The following is a 22388-nucleotide window of genomic DNA, read 5'->3' as shown; positions in this document are numbered from 1 at the left end:
TGTTTACGTAAGAGTAATATAGTATGATTGCATTTCCTTTTATGTCCAGATTTTTGTTTTCTCTGAAGCTAAAAATTGCCTGCGATTTTTCTTGCACTGTTTGCCTTTATCATATATTCAATATTTTGCAAACTCTCTATCACATGATTTATTCTATGAAGTCCTCCTTTCCCCCCAGAGTCCTTTGTCTTGGAGACCACCTTCTTCCTGCTCTAATTCTTATTAATATTATTTTAAAATGATATCTTTTTAGTGATTTGCTCCAGTTGATATACTTCTCATGGAGCCACAGTATGACTTTCTTTTCAACCTAAACTGTGTCATTTAGATAACTATAGTGGCATTAGCAAACCACATTTGTATCTCATTCCTTATTTTGGAGCCTGTCTTATATACGGAAATAATCCATAAAGGAAATAGTAGTGCTCTTAGGAAAGTACTCCAATTAGCCAAAATGGAACCATATTAAGGAAGAATTTGGCCTTTTACTTTTGGCTTGACAAATTATAAATGTTCGTGGAATAATAGTATTTTTAGAACTCGAAGCAACTGTTTAGAGTCCAGCTAGGCCAATTCTCTTTACAGATGGGTAGATTAAGGTCCAGAAAGGCTAACTGATTTGCTTAAGTGTCATATACTGCTTGGAGATAACTGAAACTAATCTACAGATATTCTCATTCCTAGTCAACTACCATATGATACTACTTCACCACAGGATACTACTTCATTATTCTAGTTGTCCAAATTTGGCTTTGGCAATAAGAAGAAAAATTAGCCACATTAACCATAAATTTAATTTAAATTAATTTTCTTAAAAATATTAGATAAAATGTGTTATGAGGTTTGAATGGCCCAGACCCTGGTCTCATGGAATTTACGTTCTATTTGCGAATACCTGATAGGCCTATATAAAACAGCCTGAAAGCAATTATGGGCCAAACTTCAAAAAGCCACTACATGAAAAGTTCACAGAAGGGAGAAAGCATTGTACGAAGGAAGTATAACATAAAAATTCGGAGGATGGATTTTTGTGTCAAACTATCCTATTTTGAGTCCTGTTTCTGCCATTAACTAACTGCATGATTGTGTACACATTATTTAACCTCTTTGAGCCTCAGTTTTCTCAACTGTAAATGTGGATAAAAATAGTTTTTATCTCATGGAGTTGTCAATTGAATAGGATAAAAAAAGACATGTGTCCAACTCCTCGCACATTGAAAGCAGTCAATAAAATTAGCTACCATTATTATTATATTGGGAAGTGAGAAGACCAAGTCTCTCTGGAGTAAAGGTTTTATGCAGGGAACAATTCATTCATTCAATAAATACTTACTGAGAACTTACTATGTACCAGGCTCTATTCTGAGCAAATAAAGTCCCTGCCCTCAGGAAGTTTATAGTCCAGCTTGAGGAGACAGACAATAAACAAACAAACCAATAAATATATGACAGGTAGTGATAAGTACTACAGATAAATACAGAGCAGCATAAGGGAAAAGGAATGACAGTGAAGAATGGGGATTGGTAAGGGAAGAACTCTGATAAAGGTGACGTTTGAGCAGAGATCTGAAGGAAATGGAATGTGCCATGCAGATAGCTGGGTTGGGAAAGGAAAATATTCCAGGTACATGAGCAAGTGCAAAGACCCTGAGGTGGGAGTGTGCTGCTGCCTGGTGTATTTGAAGAGTAGCTAGGAAGTTTGTGTAGCTGAAGCAGTGTGAGCTAGAGGAGTAGGGGATGAGGTCAGCAGGACACTAGATCAGGTAGAATCTCGAAAGTCAATATAGACTTTTGGGTTTAATTCATAGTGAAATCAGGAACCACTGGACAATCTTGAGCATAGATGTGACATGATTTGACTTATATTTAGAATCTGTCTTTTGTTGAGAATAGGCTGTAGAATGGCAAGAGCAGAAGCAGGGAGATCAATTAGAAGCCTACTTTAGAAACCCAGGTGAGCAATGATGGTGATTTAGAACATAGTAGTAGCTTGAAAGAGTGGGGGCTGGCTAGTTGAGGGGACACTCGGGGACAGTAGGGGATTTGGGGGATTAAAGGGTTTATGGGGAGAGGGTGGAAAGAGTGGTTAATGGCTGTTATTCTGGTGATTAATACTAGCTGCTCAATATGTAGGTTATTCCAGAAGGGGACCCCAGTCTCCAAAGTTGAAGATGTTTGGTATAGTCCATTGCTTCCACCATTTGCTTTCAGTTGCGTGTGGCTGTCGTTATCTGTGCACCATCTCACCGCTCATTCTCAAATGAAATTACCCGCTGTCTTTCCGCAGCTCTGGGCTATTGTGCAATCCTTCCTTAGAAACTGGAGCTTCTTTGAAGCAGGTGACTTAAGGAGTGACCTTAGGATAGAAGCTCTGCTTTCAGGATCCTTGTATGCTCCGGAGTATGAATTCCAGAGTGTGATATTTAGAACTCTCCAGATTCCTATGCAATATGTGTGAGTAAGTGTATTTGAGAAGGGTGGTTGGGAAGGTGAGGCAAACTCATGTTCTGACAAGGAGATTGTCAAGGTGACATGGAAAGCCAGAGCCCTAGAATGTACTGTCGTCGCATTCATATCCAAGGACTCTCTTAGTTACCTAGGTCCATGTCCTGAAGTTCATTTCCGTGATATGGGGAGGGAAGGGCATTTTTGTCCTCCCTCTAGATCTTCACTGGTTTCATAGCAGTGTGTGTTTACTGATTAAAATATGCTTGGTAAGGAAATATCCTCATTTGAGAAAGAAGATGTCCTCGGATCATTCTCTTCTCTTCTCTGGGCCTTCCCTTTGAGGAAGGCATGGAGATGAACTACAGGTACTCTGCAAGGTCCTTTCTGGCTCTGCCATTTCAGGATTCTACGATCGTTTCTAAAGAGGAAGTGGTTTGTAGAAGTTCTGTTGCAAACTGTAATGACTTTGGTACTCAATAGGCAGGTGGGGCTTCTGTTGAACTGGTGAAAGAAAGGGAGAATTTTCGATGGTTTGGAGTGAAGGCACAGAGGAAGAGAAAGAGTCTGGTCCCTTGCCTGGGGGAATAATGTTGCTGGTAGCATAAGCACTTTAAGCTAACGGGAGATATGCGTGGAAATAACTGGTGCTGGGAACAGCCTTTCTCCACTTGAATTAGGTGGGCAGATTGTGGAGGAGGGCTGGAAGATTTCACGTTTAAGGTGGATCTCTAATCTGCTTCTCTCACTTCTCCAAGTTTCACAACTCTTGACTCCTTAAAGAACCCCTCCCTAAAGGAGTAAAAATGAGATAAGTAGTCTGTGCTGTCCAAATCACTAGTCAGTGTTTGGAAGTAGGTGGGATATGAATAATAAATGTATAATAACAATACTATGTTACATATTAATATATTATTATATATACTAATATTTGTACTAATAAATGTATAATAAATGGAGACTCTTGAGACCTGATTCAGTGTCCTGAGCTCCATGGCAATTACCTGAGTTTGTGTCTAGGCTGACTTCTTATACCAGTGTGTTCATAAATAATTAATGAGGAGAATGGCTTCAGACAATGCTGAACCTTTTTTTTCCCACCTGTAATCTGTGGGGGGTGAACAGGATACTTGCTGTAGTTACTTCTGGTACTGACTTTCAGAATTTCTGTCACAAATGTAGGGAACTGCACTGATAAGGCAGCCCGGAGAGGTTAGAGGAAGGAGTGGCCTTTGAAGAGAGCAGGTAGTCAGGGGCGGGCCATGGATTCTTGCCTTAGGGTAGCCTCACATTTACAATAGTAAATACCAAAGGCATGGAGCGGAATTTGGTGTGGGAGAGATCGGGCCCTGGTAATGATCCTTTGAACCTCAATCTGAGAATTTGAGCCTTTCAGTTCCTGTCTTTTGAGGTTTAGTCCACTTCCTATACAAAGCAGGAATAGTAGCCCCAATTACCTCCATTTCTCAGCAATCCCCATAAGTGATCATTCTGATTCTGGGACTATCAAGACCACAGAATTTATTCACTACCTGTCCCATTATTGGGCAGTTCTGTTACAAGGTTCTTAGCTATATTCCCTCCCCATAACTCTTTCCCCCACTCTATTCTCTTCCCTTGGTCTTAGTTATATTCTGGGTCCACATAGAGTAATCCTATTCTTTTTTCCCATAAGACATCCTGTCAGATATCTGATGGTAGTTATTATATCCCTTTGCCAGGCTGCATGTAGAATTATAGACATTTAAATCTAGAAGGTGCCTTGAAGATCATCTGGTAATTTTCAGGTTTTTTTTTAAAGCATTAGAATCCTTTTATTCAAATAAAATATTACATGTATAGTGATTAACAGGCGTAGGCTCTGGACTCTGCTTGGGCTTCAATCCCTACACTTATTAGTTGGGCAAGTTCCCTCACCTCTTTAAATCTCAGTTTTCCCATCTGTGAAATGAGAATAATAACAGTTCCTATAGTATGACTGTTGTGAGGAATAATCGGAATAATCTGTGTAAAGGGCTTAAGGCTTGGCAAATAGTATGTTAGGTATGTTTATGATTATGCCAAAGCCCCATATCTAAAACAGGGAAGAGCAGAGCTGATCTGATTGAAGCATGGATGGGAGGACCACAGCCATAGTCTATTGGTTTCTTTACCTTGTCACTGTGGTCCCTGTGGGACATGTATGGAACCTCTAGGGATTTGCAAAACCCAGTTTGAACACCCCTGATCTCGTCCGGTGTTCTTGTTTTATGGATACTGAGTCAACATTCCCAGGTTCCTTGTACAAGGTGGTTTCCTGAACAAGTCCATCATCCATGTAAGTCTCCTCCCGACGTGTTCTAGTTGACCAGTAGCTCTCCCTAAGTGTTCTATGGTCTGCCTTGGATGGGGAATTATTACCATTCTTTTCTCTGACTTTACTTATCTAAGATTACATCAGCCCTATTACGGCTGGCTATATTCTATCACTTCACTTACAGTCTCCCATAATACCTAAGACTTTTCTATTTATTCTAACAGTAAACTGTGTCTCCTCTGAGCTCTACTTGTATATTTGTCCCCTTGTTTTTTTGAAACCTGGGTATGGTTCACAGCAACATTCGACAGATGAGGAACTTGAGGCTTAGAAAGTGGAAGCGACTTGGCCAGAGTCACGTAGCTGATGTAACTTGTTCTGGAGAAGAACACGTACATTCTTTGTTGTAGACACAATGCTTCTACTTACATAGCCTTAGCTTTTTTGACAATTTGTCACTTGTCTAGCCAGTAGTTTACTTAGAATGTTTAAGGCTGGCTTTAGAAATGTCGACTACCATTTATAATGATAATTTATAAAGCTCAAAACATTAAAGGGCAAGCCTCAAAGAAATAATGTCCTCAGCTGAGATGTGCTCATTCATCTATTAATTAAACACCTTTTTTTTTTTTTTTTTACTGACTTATTTGTAGTCTGCATACTACCTTGAGAATAGTGGATGGAGGGCACAGGGCAACAAATAGCAAGGGAACCGGTACGGAGGCAAGATATGGTAATGAAGGTAACAGCAGTGGTCATGAAAAGTAGTCAGATTTTAGAATATTTTGAAGGCAGAGCCAATAGGATTTGCTAATGAACTTGATGTGCAGTATAAGAGAATGGAGTGCAATTGGAAAAAATGGAATTTCCAGTAGTTGAATTGGAGGAGAAAATGGGAGGAGAAACTTTGGTGAAGGATCAGGAATTTGTGTTTCATACACAGCGATGTAAAACTGCAGCTGTGACAAGTGCTAGGGAGCTAATGAAGAACTTCAAATAGAAGTATGACATACCGGAGTTACATTTTGAAAAGATCACTCTCTTGATCATATATATATATACATATATACATACATATACATATACACATACATACACATGTATATATGTATATATGTGTACATATATATGTACATATGTGTGTGTGTGTTTTAAAGAGCTTAGTCTGAGGATCTGCAGGCAGAGGTCCTCACCATTGCTTTGTGACCTTCAGCAAGTGATGGCATCCTTCTGAGCCTCAATTTCCCAACCTTTCAAATGGGGATAGCAAATCTTGTCCTGCCAATCTCAAAAGATTGCTGTGAGGACTAGCTGAATGAAAGATGAGAAAACACACTAAAAAGATTTATTACTGTGAGGTGGTGCTAATACTCACTCATATATGTCACATATGTCCAATGACACTTTTCAAGACTGGCAGCCACATATGACTTTTCTGTTCTTCCAAAATGCCCTTCTTTCCTCTGACGAACACTTAGCCTCTTTTCTCAAACTTGGCTCAAAATCCGTCACTTTTAGGAACTGTTCCATGATTGACCACACTTAAGTTATTTCTTTTTTCTTTGGTGATTTCCTACTTCTGCATTTCTTGTTCTTGATCACTGTCAACCCAAGATTGGCTTTAGGAGGTGTGTGGTTTAGATCTAAAGATTTTAAGCTTATGAAAGTAAGGTGTAGCCTCTCTTTCCCTCCTTTTGTGATTTGGCAAGCAGTAGGCACTGAATGCTGGCTGGCCATTCTGGCAAAGATCATCTATTTCCGTTCCTCCATAATTTGGGATTTTGGTAGGTAAAAAGTTTTGAGATGGAAGAGGGGGCTTTAATTTACGAGCCTCTCCGGCTTTTTTTTTTTTTTAACCTACAAAATACAATTTAAATTAAGTATTTGGGATCCTTTATATGAGCCCTCCCTAGTCTATGTTATCAATTTTTAAAATTTTGAAGCATTTCTTAAATTCATAGAAAAGTTACAAGTACAGCTCTTTCTCAGTTACTGCAGCCTGCACTTAGGTATAGATGAGAGAGTGGAGCCCACACACCAGTGGCCCAGAGCTGGGATTGTGGCAAAACCTAAGTGACTCCCATGGAGACCCTTCAAGATATCCCACCTCTACCAAGAGCTGAAGCTGACTGGTGAATATGGGCTCTGGAACAAACGTGAGGTCTGGAGATCAACTTTACTCCAGCCAAGATCCCCTAAGGCTGCCCGAGAGCCCCTGATGGATGCCTCCATTTGAAGGTACCCTGATGCGGTGACTTATCTGCATCCGGTGCTGAATGAGGGCAAGATGAAGCTGGATTACATCCTGGGCTTAAAGATCAAGGATTTTTTGGAGAGGTCTTCAAACTTGGCTTGGCCAAGTCCATTCACCACACCTGAGTGCTGATCTGCCGTTACCATATCAGGGTCCACAAACAGGTGGTGAATATCTGGTCCTTCTTTGTCCTCCTGGCCTCCCAGAAGCACATCTACAACTTCTCCCTCTGCATTCCATACAGGGAGGCCTCATGAAGAGGAAGTACGCCAAAAAGGGCCAGGGTGGAGCTGGAGCTGGTAATGACCAGGTCCTGAGGATTAAGTCCGCCCATCCCCTCCTGAACTGGTGGATTGTCTAATTTTCCAGTCAGATAATAAAACAGAATCAACACTTTAAAAAAACAAGAAGAAAAAGACAAGTTGCAAGTACAATACAAATAACTTTTTTTCTGAACCACTTGAGGGTAAGATGCAGACCCCTGAATACTTGAGTGTGTATTTCCAACAAATACTTTCCTATATAGCTGATTTTGATAATACAACTATCAAAATCAGGAAATCAATATTAATACACCACTACCTTTTAATCCTCATACTCCATTGAAGTTTTTGCCAAATGTCCCAAAAATAGCCTTATAGAAAAAGGATCCAGTTCAAATTACACATGACATATAGTTGTCATATCTTTTTAGTTTTCTTTAATCAAGAATAGTCCCTTAGTCTTTACTTGACTTTCAAGGCCTTAACCTTCTGTCTTTTCAGTCTTACAGCCAACAAAATGCAGCTTAAGGTCTAAACTGAATTGGTTGCTATTTTGTTTTATACTAATGATTGAGATTTTTTAAAATTTCATGCATATTTTGTCTGGGACCCCCAGAGTTGCCAGTTTAAATTTTTACAAGGAAAGGGTGTTTTTGAAACTATAAATATCAACTTACATCATTACTACTCAATTAAAAATAAAAACAATTTAACTGCATAAGAATAGGCAGGACATAACAGCATATAGTCTTTTATATCAAATATACTTAGCTTTATGAAAAACACCACTGAGGGATGAAAGTATTATTTAAGATTAGCATTGGTCTGTAGATTGACCTGTGTTTTTCTGCTTCTGCATCTAAGCTAACTAACATTGTTTCCCTCTCCCTGAATTGGTCTGTTTCTTATTTGGGCCAGTCTAAATCCTGCTTATTCTTTAAAAACCATCTGGAATGTCATCGTCTTTGTGAAGCTTTTCCCAATTCTCACTTTCCGATCCTCTTTTTTTGCTCTTGGCCAGAATGAATAATAAAATCTAGATCTAAAAAGAACATTTAATGAAATATTCCCCTCATTTACAACTGAGGGCCTGAGAAGTGAAGTGATTTGTAAAAAGGTTTCATACTGTGAGAACGTAGCAAAGCTTGACCTAAAATCCAGATTTCCTGACTTTCAATCTAGAGCTCTTTTCCTGTCCATTCATTTCCCTGTCATTACAGCATTCCTGCCTAGGGGCTGAGAGAGCTTCAGCTGGTAATAAAGGTGGGCCTAGAAGAACAGCGTAGCTGAGGTTTATTACTTAAGGTAGGGCCAGACCCTGGAGGAATTCAGGACACAAGGCCGAACAGTATGAACTTTATGCATTAGGCGTTGGGGAGCCCGGAATTTTGAAACAGAGAAAGGACAAGAGAGTATTACAAAATCTTAGACCTAGGAGGGCCTTAGACGTTATCTGTTATCTTTTTGGGGATGGAAGTCTTTGAGAACAGCCCTTCTCTAGGGTTCTTAAGGTCTGGTCTATTTTTTAAAAGCCTTATGGTTTTACTAGCTGGGAGAATCATTATTTTATTTAAATTAAATAAATAAGCCCCTAAATCTATTTACCCTGGAACACCTAACAGAGTTGTTTTTGCAGGAAATTTTTCTATAGCATATCAACACCTGCTTTCTGAGTATGATTTTTGACTGGAGGCTTGTTTTTGAAACCAATGTTTGTTTCTTTTTGACCATGATGTTTTAATACATGGAAAACTATGCAAATGAGCAGTCATACAGGCCTTTTTTTTCCTTTTTTTTTTAAACATATTTTATTAGTTTCAGGTGCACAAAACAATGTAATAGTTAGACATTTATCATTTATATCCCTCACACAGTGACAACCCCCTCCCCCACCCACTACCCCTCTAACATCACACACAGCCATTACATTTCCACTGTCTCTATTCCTAATGCTGTACTCCGCTTCTTGTAACTATGTACACACACACACACACACATATATATATACATATATATATATATATATATATATATATATATATATATAGTTTTAGTTGACATTCATTATTGTTCAGCTTCAGCTTCAGGTGTACAGAGCAGTGATCAGGCATCTACATCATCCCTAAGGTGGTCTCCCTAATGAGACAAGTGTCCATTGGATAACCTACAAAATCTTTACAACATTATTGATTACATCCCCCAAATTGACTTTCATAATCCCGTGGCCATCTTGTGGTTACCGAATGCGCTTTCTAATCTCCTCACCTTCCCCCTTATGCCCACCCCCCCCGCCCAATAGCAACCCTCAGTTTTTCCTCTATGTCTCTGAGACTGTTTCTGATTAGTTCATTCATTTATTCTTTTCTTTAGATTCCACATATAAGTGAGATCATATGGTATTTGGCTTTCTCTGTCTGACTTATTTCACTTAACATAATGTTCTCTAGGTCCATCCATGTTGTTGCAAATGATAAGATTTCTTTCTTCTTTATGGCTGTGTAATACTCCATTGTATACATGTACCACAGCTTCTTAATCCAGTCGTCTACTGATGGGCATTTCGGTTGTTTCCATGTCTTGGCTATTGTGTATGGTGCTGCAATAAACATAGGGGTGCATACATTTGTTTGAATTAGAGTTTTGGATTTCTCCGGATAGATACCTAGGAGTGGAATTGCTGGATCATAAGGTAGTTCCATTTTCAGATTTTTGAGACACCTCCATACTGTTTTCCATAGTGGCTGCACCAATGTGCAATCCCACCAACAGTGCACTAGCGTTCATACAGGCCTCTTGTTGGACTTTGTTTTCAGCTTCTCTTGAGGATGACTGCCTTCTCTATAAGTCAGAGAATCCAAATATGGTGCCCATAACTGATAAGAAGCCTAATTTTATTTGCATGGATAGCCATACTCCATAGACAATCCACTAGCTTCTAGCAACAGGGTTTGTTTTTTGTTGTTGTTTGCTTTTTCTTCTTTTTTCAGTATGTTAAAATACACATAACATAAAATTTGCCGTCCTAACCATCTTTAAACGTACAGTTCAGTGGTACATCACATCGTTTGCAGCCATTACCACCACCCTCTTTTCATCTTGTAAATCTGAAACTCTGTACTGATTAAACAGTGACTCCCCATTCTCCTCCCCCCAGCCCTGGGCAACTACCACTACTTTCTGTCTCTAAGATTTTTTAGGGGTACAGGACTTTATTGGGGAACAGTGTGTACTTCCAGGACTTTTATCCAAGTCAAGTTGTTGTCCTTTCAATCCTAATTGTGGAGGGTGCCGTTCAGCTTCAAGTTGTTGTCCTTTTAGTCTTAGTTGTGGAGGGTGCAGCTCAGCTCCAGGTCCAGTTGCCGTTGCGAGTTGCAGGGGGCGCAGCCCACCATCCCTTGGACTCCGACAACCTTGTGGTTGAGAGGCCGCTGGCCCATGTGGGAATCAAACCCGCAGCCTTGGGAGTTAGGAGCACGGAGCTCCAACCGCCTGAGCCACTGGGCCGGCCCTGTCTCTATGATTTTTAATTACTCTAAGTACCTCATATAAGAAGAATCATACAGATTTGTCTTTTGTGATTAGCCTATTTCGCTTAGAATAATGTCCTCAAGGATCATCCATGTTGTACAATGTGTCAGAATTTCCTTCCTATTTAAGGCCGAATAATATTCCATTGTAATATTTCACATTTTACTTATTCATTCATCTCTTGATGGACACTTGGGTTGCTTCCATATTAGCTATTATGAACAAATTCTGCTATGAACATAGCAGTGCACAAATATCTCTTTGAGACCCTGCTTTCAATTCTTTTGGGTGTATACATAGAAATGGGATCACTGGATCATATGGTAATTCTATTTTTAAGTTTCTGAGGACCCACCATACTGTTTTCCATAGCAGCTCTACCACTTTTGTTTTACATTCCCACCAACAGTGCACAAGTGTTCCAATTTCTTCACATCCTTGTCAACACTTGTTGTTTCGTTTTTTGCTTTTTTTTGTTTTGATAGTAACCATCGTACTATGTATGAGATGGTATCACATTGGAGTTTTGATTTGCAATTCCCCAATGATTAGTGATGTTGAGCATCTTTTCATGTGCTTATTGGCCATCCCTATATCTTCTTTGGTGAAGTGTCTATTTCAGTCCTTTGCCCTTTTTTGAATCAGGTTGGTTGTTTTTTTGTTGTTGAGTTTTAGGAATTCTCCGTATAGTCTGGATATTAATTCCTTTGAGGTGTATGATTTGCAAATATCTTCTCCCATTCTGTGGGTTTCTTTTTACTCTGTGGATAGGTGTCTTTTGATATACAAAATTTTTAAATTTTCATGAAGTCCCGTTTGTCTGTTTCGTTCTTTTCAGTCACCTGTGTCTTTGGTGTTATGTCCAAGAAATCATTGTCAAATCCAGTGTCACGAAGTTTTTGTCCTATGTTTTCTTCTAAGAGTTTGTTTTAGATCTTATATTTAGGTTCTTGAGCCATTTTGAGTTAATTTTTGTATATGCGTTAGGTACTGGTCCAACTTACAGATAGTCAGGCTCCGTGGACAATCTACTAGCTTCCAGCGTCAAGTTTTTAAAAAATTAATTTTATGGGTATGTATAGAAATGTGCCAGGCACTGTACTAAGTGCTTAGGTTATAGCAGTATTCAAGGGGAATCTGGTCCAGTCCTCATGGAACTCACAACCTTATGAGGGCAAGATTTTTGTGTGTTGGAATTTTATTTAGGAAGGAAATGCTGGAGATAATGTGTTTTCCCTTATTTCCAGAGAGGGCGTGGGTCATGTCTCTGGGAGCAAATGGATGTATAAGTAAGTGTTCCTGTGACACTTGAACACTGCCAAGGACCATGAAAGTAGACAGATGTGGGCTCTCTTGCCTGAGTTTTGGCTCTTTCAGGAAGTTCTCAGAATATTGAAGAGATCTTTGTGGGTATGATCTTGACCACAGGCTAAAGCTCAAAGTGAATCGGAGTCTCTTCCTCTGCTTCTCATGGTGCTCCTGGAGACTCTTGGGAGACAGGCTTCTCTATGTTCATTTGGGTACACGCCAAATAGGTATAGTGAAACAAATACTAGCCTGGAAGTCAGAAACTTGGGACCTCGTTACAGATTTGTCCTTAACCATCCTGTGTGGCCTTGGAAAGCCACTTCCTCTGGATTTCCTATATCTTTAAAATGGGGATCATGATGCCTGTTCTACTTACTGTTGAAGTATTATTAAACTAGCTGTAAGGATCAGGTGAGGGAATGTCCTCTAAAGCAGTTTTATATTGTGTTCATGTAGGAATTGGCTGGATTTTTATTTGATCTACACAAAAAGCATGAGAGGCAGGCATGTCAGGTTTCATTACTTTTATGTGGTCTCTACTACCTCAGTTAAGTTTACTTATTTATTTTGGAATGTATTTATTTATTTTGGAATTTATTTATTTATTTATTTTTAACCCATGTAAGTAAAAAAAAAAAAAGCTTCTCTGAAGCTGACTTGTAGGACCCATTTTCCTGCTTCTGAAAGGAAGAAATGAGAACCAAGGACATATTAGAGATTATCTGATCGAACACCAACTTTCCCCCTCCTCCTGCGTTCCTCCTTCCATTTTATACTTTACAAAGAAGAAAACTGCGGCTTAGGGAGAGAGGAAAATTTGTGCAAATTCATATTGCAAGTATTGAATTAGGAGTCAACAATAAATCGAGGTCTGGTGACTCCAAATAATTACCTGAGGATCTTGTTAATAATCCAGATTCTTGGACCTCATCCAGCCTATTGAATCAGAATCTCTGAAAGATACAACTGCCATCTTATATTTTTATCAGATACTTCTGATGTGCCAGACAGTGATGTGGTAACACAGTACCTTTGAAAAGTAATTATTTAGATCAGTGGCCTTAAACTTTAACAATTGTATACATAAAAGAATTTTGAAAAATTATGTAACTTCACACATTTTAAAGTTCATATTTAAACATTTTATCATAAGATTAAATAATTGCAAAGAATCTAATTTCCAATGTGTTTTGTATTGTATGCATGTGTATATTTTACATATCTTTTTCAAAACATTGGAACTACAAATTTAGCTCATATAATTTATAGAAAATGTCCACCATATAACCTAATTTTTATACTCAGTTCTCTGTCAATATAATCAACCAAATCAGATTTACTTTCTGTTAGAAAAATACCTATCTTCTTTTTCAATTCAAATAAGTATGTTAACATATGACCCTATGAATACTATTAAACTTTTGAAGTATAATTCTAATAAGGCAAATAGTCTTGCCATAAGTTTGTCACCTGAATGAATTAAGATGTGACTCTTTTCAATATTGATTTCTTACAGAAGTTCCCCGATTTGTTTTCTTGGGGCTCTCCCTCTGAAGTTATACATTCTCAAATTGTCCCTTTGGAACTCTGAAGGGTTTTTTGTTGTTGTTGTTTGTTTGTTTGTTTGTCTTTTTACCTCTGCATTGTAGAGACATAATAAAGTTTGAGATAAGAGAGATGGCATTTTTTAAATAAAGTGTAAGAAGAGTATTTGTGAAAGAGAAAGTGGGGAAGGAAAACCAACTCAGATAGACCAATGTTAGAAAAGATTACATATGGAAGTTGAGAATCTGCACACTTATTCTCTTAAAACTTATCCTGCTCGGCCGGCCCCGTGGCTCAGGCAGTTAGAGCTCCATGCTCCTAACTCCGAAGGCTGCCGGTTCGATTCCCACATGGGCCAGTGGGCTCTCAACCACAAGGTTGCCAGTTCGATTCCTCCAGTCCCTCAAGGGATGGTGGGCAACGCCCCCTGCAACTAGCAATGGCAACTGACCTGGAGCTGAGCTGCGCCCTCCACAACTAAGATTGAAAGGAAAACAACTTGACTTGGAAAAAAGTCCTGGAAGTACACACTATTCCCCAATAATAAAGTCCTGCTCCCCTTCCCCAATAAAAAACAAAACAAAAATAAACTTATCCTTCTCATGCACCCTAGCTTGAAAACATAATGATTTAAACTGTTCTATCTACCTAAATAACAAAGAACGATTGTAATGAATGTTTTTGAATGTGCTTGTTATACTTGCGAGATCAGAAGCACATGTAAAATGGTGTCCCTGGCTGTTCTTCCCACTGTCTTTTCTGCTCCAGGCATGCTCTTGTTTTAGGCAGCATCCAAATTCTGTGATAATAAAGGATCTGAGAGGGCTGCCCTCATTCACTTGTTTTGGGTCAGATTTAGCATGGGGCACAGGATGGTAGGAATGAGTGTCTATGAGTTCTCTCCTGTAATAGGCGTGAGTTCAGTGGGAAAAGACAACTTCTGTACTGGCTCAGGTCTGCCTTCTCAACAGAGAATGGTGCAGAATCTGTCTGGTACCAAAGCCACCTTGGCCAAAGGGAACAGGCACAGAGTCCTTGGATCAAGGCCTGAAAATAGTTGGCAGTAGGACAGGGAGCAATAATAGCCCAGATTGCAAAGCAGGAGTCCCACAGCCTGAACCTCAGATCTAGGGGCTTCTTCCAGTCTCTTTCATGGCATAGAGTCCAGAACTGAGCCCACTGTAGGGACTCAAGAAACTTCCTGAAACATCTCCAAATCCCATTCCACAGATTTGCACGCTTCCTTTCTGTGTCTACTGTTTCCCCTGCCTGTCTAGCCTCTATCTTATTTGTTTGTATGTTCTTTAATCCCCTCTATCCTTCTATATTTCCTTACTCTGATCAGCCTGGATCTGACGGCTCATATGAGCAGAGAAGTTTGTTCATTTATTCATTCTTTTATCCATGAATTTCAAAATTACATATTAAGTATCTACTCTGTGTCAAACTTTGTGCTAGGCATTGAGGAGGAAAGAGATGAAAAGAGATCCTGTCTGTCCCCTCTGGAACTCACAGTCCAGTGAGGGAAACAGATGTATGCATATGACTATAATGCTAAAAATAAAATAGATAAGTGCCAAGTCTTTAGGCAAATAGAGACAGTATGAATGAATGAATGAGTGAGTGAATGAATGAATGAATAGTGCTAAGAGACAGTCTTTCTGGAAAGGAAGATTTGTAAAGATGTCTGTTTTTTCCCAAATTAATTGATGTTTATTGAAATTCAATAAAAATTACTAGTGTTTTTAAATTTGAGATATAATTCATACCATACAGTTTACCCATTTAAAGTGCGCAATTGAATGATTATTTGGTATATTCAGAGTTGTGCAACCATCATCACAATTAATTTTAGAACATTTTAACCACCCCCTAAAGAAACCCCACATTCATTAGCAGTAGCTCCTGATTTTCCTCCAACATTCCCCAGCTCAGCCCTAGGCAACCACTAATCTACTTTCTGTTTTTATGGCTTTGACTATTCCAGACATTTCACATAAATGGAATCATACAATATGTGGCATTTTGTGTCTAGCTTCTTTCATTTAGCATAATCTTTTCAAGGGTTATCCATATTGTACCATGTATCGGCACATCATTCTTTTTTATGCTGAATAATAATCCATCATATGGATATATCATATTTTATTTATCTCTTCTTCAATTGATAGACTTTTGGGTTGTTTTCACTTTTTGATATCATGAATAGTGCTGCTACGATCATTTGTGTATGAATTTTTATATAGATGCATGTTTTCAATTTTCTTGGGTGATTACAGCTACAGTAAAATCCATCCTTGGTGGACTTCAACTCCACAGTTCTCATGACTCCTGCATATTGATTTTCTTCCTGATGCTAATTCTGGCTTTGAAAACAACACCCCCCCCCTTTTGGAGGCCATGTCATTTAGGAGGAGAGTGCCCTGAACTAGAGCCATCTAGACTCTAGAACTAGTCACAGGTGACTATTAATATTTAAAATAATTAAAATTAAATAAAATTAAACATTGAGTTTCTCTGCCACATTTCAAGTGTTCAATAGCTATATGTGGCTTGTGGCTACCAAACTGGATAGCACTGCTTTAGAATAATGCTTCTTCTAATGTACCACGTAACCTCAAGGCCATTGCTTCCCATCTGTGCATTAGCTTTCTCATCTGTAAATAAGGATGGTGGCTATCAAAACCCCCACCCTCCTCTGGCATTCTATGTGACCTGTGATTCAGTCTTTGGGGTGTGCCTCCTCCCACCTCCTCCTCCAGCCATTCTCCCTCCTCTCCATGGCGAGGGCAGGAGGACCCAGAGGGAACATTAGGCCGCTAATTGGTCAAGTTATGTTGCTCCCACTCCCTGCTCCCTTGGTGAAAGGAAAAGTGACTTGAGGGGGTACTTATATCTGAGTGCCTCACGCTTGTGCATTGCTTTCTGGATCATAGAACACATTATTTCTTAATTTTACCAAATCAAAGAATCTTAAGGTTGGAAGGGCCTTAAAGGGCCTCAAACTTCAGTGAACATAAACCACATGGGTTATTTATTAAATTAAAATTCCAAGGACCCCACTCCCTGGAGAATGAGTTAAAAGCTGTAAGGGTTTCCCAGGCCCAAGCTGCACAATCCTATCTATGCTGCAGCTATGTGGGGCAGGACCTTGAAATTTGTGTTATTAACACTGTCTGACCATACTTTGATACCCACTGGTCTTGTTTGGTTCCAACCACATCATGAAGTCTGCTCTTTAGTATCCCGGCAAATCCCAGATTCTACATGATAGCTCCAGTGTTAGGGAGCTCCAGAGAGTTCGGATGCTCCCAAAGGAGTATTGGCCGTCAATGGACCGCTCTGACAGAAAGGCGTTCCTTACATGGAACTCTCCCATTTGGCCTAGCTCTTTCATTTATAGTTACGTAACCCTAGTCTGCTTCTTTCCTTTCCCATAGTCATCTTTCAAGCTCATTCATTCATTCAGAAAATATTTATTGAGCACTTGCTATATACAAGGTTCTTCACAAGGCACTGGGTATTCAGCGGTAAACAAGGCCAACTTGGTCTCTGTCTTCGGGAAACTTACTGTCTAGTAGGGGAGACAATTAGCAAAGAAAAAGTAGGTGAATAAATAATAAAAATTATAGCTTGAGAAAAGTGCTATAAAAAACAAAGTGTTGTGATCAAGGATAATAGGAAGAGCTGATGCTACTACTTAGGGTGTCAAGGAGAGACGCACAGGGGAAGTGACGCTTAAACTGGGATCTGAAACATGAGACAGAGCAAACCACCCAAGAGCTGGGGAAAGATAGTACAAGAACATGGCATGTTCTCTCCGTCAGAAGGCTAATGTGTTTGGAGCCTAGTAGAATGGAACAATGACAGAAAATGAGTTGGAGAGGATACAAGGCATTAGGAGAAGTATGCATTTTCTTTTACATGCAATGGAAGCCTTTAAAGGGTTTTAAGCAGGAGGTGATACAGTTTGGTTTATGTTTTTCAATAGATCATTCTGGATGATATATGGCTTGGAAGGCGGTAAGAGTGAAGTGGGAGACCAGTTTGGGACGATTGTAGTTATCCAGGCAAGAGATGAGGGTGGCTGGAACTAGGGTGGAGGCAACAGATCCACAAATATTTGACACTTGGTATCATGTCTCAATATCTTCTCTTCTCCATGCTGAACAGCTCAGTCCAGTGTTCTTCTAATAATAGGTTTGACTCCTCATCTCCTCAGTGTGTTTCTCTTCTGGAAGGCCTAACTCACCAGGTTAGGTCCTGCCCTCAGAAACCCCTGAGAAGAACCCAGTTGTCCCCACATTTTTCCCCCTTAGCTCTTTCCTCCTATCCTATGCTTTACTTTTCCGTTAACGTAGGGAACTAAAATCTCCAATCCAATGACTATCCTACTCATAAAAAGAGGAGGTGCCCCAGTCTTCCCTGTCTAATCTGTTATCAGCTTTTCAATGATTTGACCATGAACCTTAAGTACTTATTGTGCCAACTGTGTTTAGAGGAGACAGAGGATGTGATGTAATGATCCCTGCCCTCTAAAAGCCCAGGGTATGGGAAAGATACATGGGAAAGATAAAGCCCCAATAAATGTAATACAAAGTGGAACTGATAGATCACAAGGAAAGTTAGGTAAAAGGGACTTGGGAGGTAGAAAGAACTTTCAGCTTTGGGGTGTGTGGGGAAAAAGAGACACTAACGAAGACTTCATGCCACGTTTTAATATAGAGCACCTGAGGCTTGAGGGGAGTAGAGACCAGGAGTGCTCTTTATTGGGAGTGGTCAAGAATGTCCTCACTGAGAAGCCAACATGTGAGCAATAACTCAGCTGGAGGGCAGAAACCATGTGGCTATCTGGGGGAAGGATCCTCCAAGTAGAAGGCAAAAGTTCTCAGGTTAAGTGTATTTGGTGTTTTTTGCCAAACAGGAGGCCATGTGGCTGGAGCAGAGAGGGAGAGGAAGAGAAAATAGGAGCATGGGAGGACAGAGAGGTAATGAGGGTCAAGGTCATACAGGAACTAGTACCGTGTTTCCCCGAAAATAAGACCTAGCCGGACCATCAGCTGTAATGCGTCTTTTGGAGCAAAAATTAATATAAGACCCGGTATTATATTAATTATATTAATTATATTATATTATATTAATTATATTATACCCAGTCTTATATAAGACCTGGTAATATATTACATTGCATTATATTATATTAAGACCCAATCTTATATTAAAATAAGACTGGGTCTTATATTAATTTTTGCTTGGTTCCATACCGTATAGCCTCCAGCTAAAGAGGAAGTTAGTTTGGTCTACAGCAAGGGTTCCCAATTGGTAGCCCACCAGCTAACTCTCATTAATAGTTTTATTTGACCACAGTGTTTAAAACTTTTAAAAATTAGTTGTCAATGCTTAAAAATTCAGAAATAGATTCCAGGCCTCTCTTAACAAGTGAAAAAATGGGCAACGTTGAGCCTTTATTCCCAGAGGGCAAAAGTTGACAGAAGCTAAGTTTAAGCACTAGACGCCGCCTTTCGTCAGAGCTTGTGTTCTCCAGTTTTCCAGTCCCTGCCCCTCCCGACTACTCCCCCAAAACTTAGACTAAGTGTCATTGCACAGGCACTGCTGTTTTCTCATAGAAAAGTTAAGAGGAAAGTCCACTATTTCTTGTCTCTATTAACCTTTTTCTTTCATGTGGTCTGTTTTACTCATTTATATTACCTGCCTGGACCCTGTTGAGTTTTGAGTTTGCAACTCCCCGTGTAGAGGAGAGTCCTGGATCCTGAGTCCTAGGGCCTGCCGTGCCGCAGCCCACCATGTGCCCTCGAGCACAGCAAATGGACTCTTGGGGTCTCTTGGGAGTTAGGAGACTAAATTGGATGTTCTTTTGAAAATTCTAACATCCTAGAGGGCTTGGGATCTTGCGGTAGGCCAGTACTCTGTTCCTCACCCCCAAACAGCCAGGGGGGCCCAGCCCGTTGTGTATGTCAAAGAAAGAAGACACTGGAAGGAGTAAGGTGCCTATATCAATAATGTATAACTTGAGCCCAGAGCCAGGGAGAGGAATGTACACTGTGGTGTGTGTGTGTGTGTGTGTGTGTGTGTGTGTGTGTGTCACTGGAAGTGGGCTCGAATAAACTGTTGCATAGGTTTGTGCTTATCTGTTCACGCGCACTTTCTATTTTCCAGGCTCTATTTTAGGAGCTAGGAAATAGCAATGAACAAGACAGACAAGGTCTCTGTTATCATGGAGCTAATATTCCACTGAAAGCCACAGATAATATACTAATAAATAAAATACATGAGCTAATTTTAAATAATGCAAAGTTGCATGAAGAGAATGAAACATAATGATTTGGTAGAGAGTGTCTGGCGGGGCAAGCTGTGCACACAGGTGGGCACAGGTATGCAGTGCATGTACCTGCAGAGAGGCCCATGTCTGAGTCCCGGATCCACATAATTATGCTTATTTGTGCCTATGTGTGCTTACAATATCTTATATGTTCATATAGGTGCTCTATTATATTATGCATGTGAGCGCACACAGGCAAGCTGGAAAGCGGTATGCATGTGGAACGTGTGCGTGGGTACGTGGCATATGTCTACATTTAGCCGTAACTGGAGATCTTCTGAAGTTCCTGTGGCACTCATCCGTGGGCCAGTTAAGGAAATGACTGTTTTGCCTCTGGCATTCAGGGCTATTTGCCAACTTCCTGTCTCCCTGTTCCTTCCCACTTTAGAGCGCTCTCTGTGCTTGGCTCCTCTCAGCCCTGGGGGTGCTAAGCCAACGAAAGGATAGTAACTGACTCATCTGAGCCAGGAGCTGGAAAGAGGCTGATAATCTTCTGTGTAACCTCCAAGGGCCCGGCTTCTCTGCTAGTCTCTGTCCTTCACACTGTGAGGGGAAAGAGTCCGAACTTGAAATCAAAAGACCTAAGGATCTATTCTTGGCTCTGCCACTTATTGTGTGACCTTGGCCAAGCTATTACATCTCTCCAGGTTTCAGTTACCTCCTTCGTAAGTACTCTGGGTAATGTAGTATTTAGGGAGGGCCATGTGGGGTGCTGTGCCTGAAGGAGGAGGGAAGGCATTCTGAGCAGGAGCAATGGAATGACCAAAAAAGAGTGGAGGTGTGCCTTTGTGGGTAAGAGAAGCCAGGAGGAGTCCATTTAGAATAAAATTCAAACTTCTTACCATTGCCTAGAGGCCCTATGCGATCTGGCCTATCTCTTATTCTTACCCTCCTTCTTGTTCACTACGCTCCAGCTAACCTGGTTTCCTTTCTGTTCTTTGAGTCGGCCAAGCTCTTTGCCACCTCAGTGCCTTTTCAAATTTCAATATTCTCTCTGCCCAGGATACTCTTCCCAAGAATTCATATATTAATAGTTGCCCACTTCTCATTACTCAGGACTTAGCTCAAATATCACCTCTCCGCGGAAAGGTCTTCCCTGACTATCTTATTTAAAGTAGTTTTTTTCCTAATGTTTATCATTATTTAAAATGCACATATCCTTTGACCCAACAATTTTACTTCTAGTAATTAATCCTACAGATATATTTGCAAGTGAGTAAAATGACACATGAATAAAAATATTCATTGGAGCATTTATTAGATAAATTATGGCACATACAAACAGTGGAACATTATGCAGATAACAAAGAAATGAAACAGCACTGTAAGTCTTGATGAAGAACGACATCAAGGTATATTGTTAAATTTTTAAAAAAGCAAGATCACCGAGCTCTATACTTAAACTCTGTGCAGTTTATTAGATGTATATTATACTCAATAAAAAACAGGATACAGAATAGAGTGTATTGTTTGCCGTCATTTGTATAGAAAAACAATGAGAGTGGATAAACATAAATACATGTGTATATGCTTGTCTGATAGGCCTGTCCTGTGGTTAAAGCAGCCCTTTCCCATCTCTGCCCACCTCATGCTTGGTTGGGGACTGTGAGGTGCTTACCTCTCCTCTGAACAGCATTAAAATTTAATTTTTTACATTCAATTTTTAAATTTCCATCTTCAGTGATATTCGAGGGACCTTATGGAAGACGCTAACAGTGTAGCCTTCTTCGGAAGTGATAACATTGGTCACTCCACACTATTTCATTTCCCTATGCCTTCCATCCTGCTGGGAGTGGCCTTGTCTACATATTGACTATTTCTGGAAAGTTATACAACATGGGGTAACAGTGGTTGCCGGTTGGCAGGGTGATTGGGGTGGGAGGGAACTTCTCATCACATATCTTTTTATGTAGTACCATTTGTGTTTATCACTTATTCAGAGCATCATAAAATTGAAAAAGAAAAATCACTGGGGGGGAGTATCGTTAAATCTTCACATATAATCATGAACATTTCTTAAGCTGTCTTTTTAAAAAGTATTTCTCCTCAAGTAATGTTTATCATAACCTGAAATTATCTTGGTTGTATTTGTTATTTGTGTATTTCTTGTACTATCATTGGATTATAAGCTCCATGTTGGCAGGGATCTTGCTTATCTTGTTCATCAGGGCCTTATTTCTATATGTGTATGTAGCATGTAGTAGTTGTTGAATTAAGCAAATGAAAGAATGACCAAAGAAACCATGTTGAAGCCTAGGCAGGAGTGTGAGGCAAGACTGAGGAGATAGACAGACATCAGCTGGCAGAGGCTGGTTGGTGATTCTCAAACTTTAAACGTACATCAGAATCACCTCCTGATTCTTTATACCAGCTTGCAATGAAGAAGTGGATTCTTGGACCCTGTAATTC

The 22388-nt window shown here is 39.9% G+C and overlaps 1 protein-coding gene across 3 annotated transcripts in view; it reads left to right on the top strand.

Moving 5' to 3' along the window:
* The window catches only part of ACSS2 (acyl-CoA synthetase short chain family member 2), a 47278-nt gene that overhangs the window by 7085 nt on the left and 17805 nt on the right, over positions 1-22388 (top strand). The window lies entirely within an intron of this gene.

Source organism: Rhinolophus hipposideros (assembly GCF_964194185.1).
Source record: "Rhinolophus hipposideros genome assembly, chromosome: 22".
NCBI lineage: Eukaryota > Metazoa > Chordata > Mammalia > Chiroptera > Rhinolophidae > Rhinolophus > Rhinolophus hipposideros.
The sequence above is the reverse complement of the archived record's forward strand: the minus strand, read 5'-3'. Positions and strand labels throughout refer to the sequence as shown.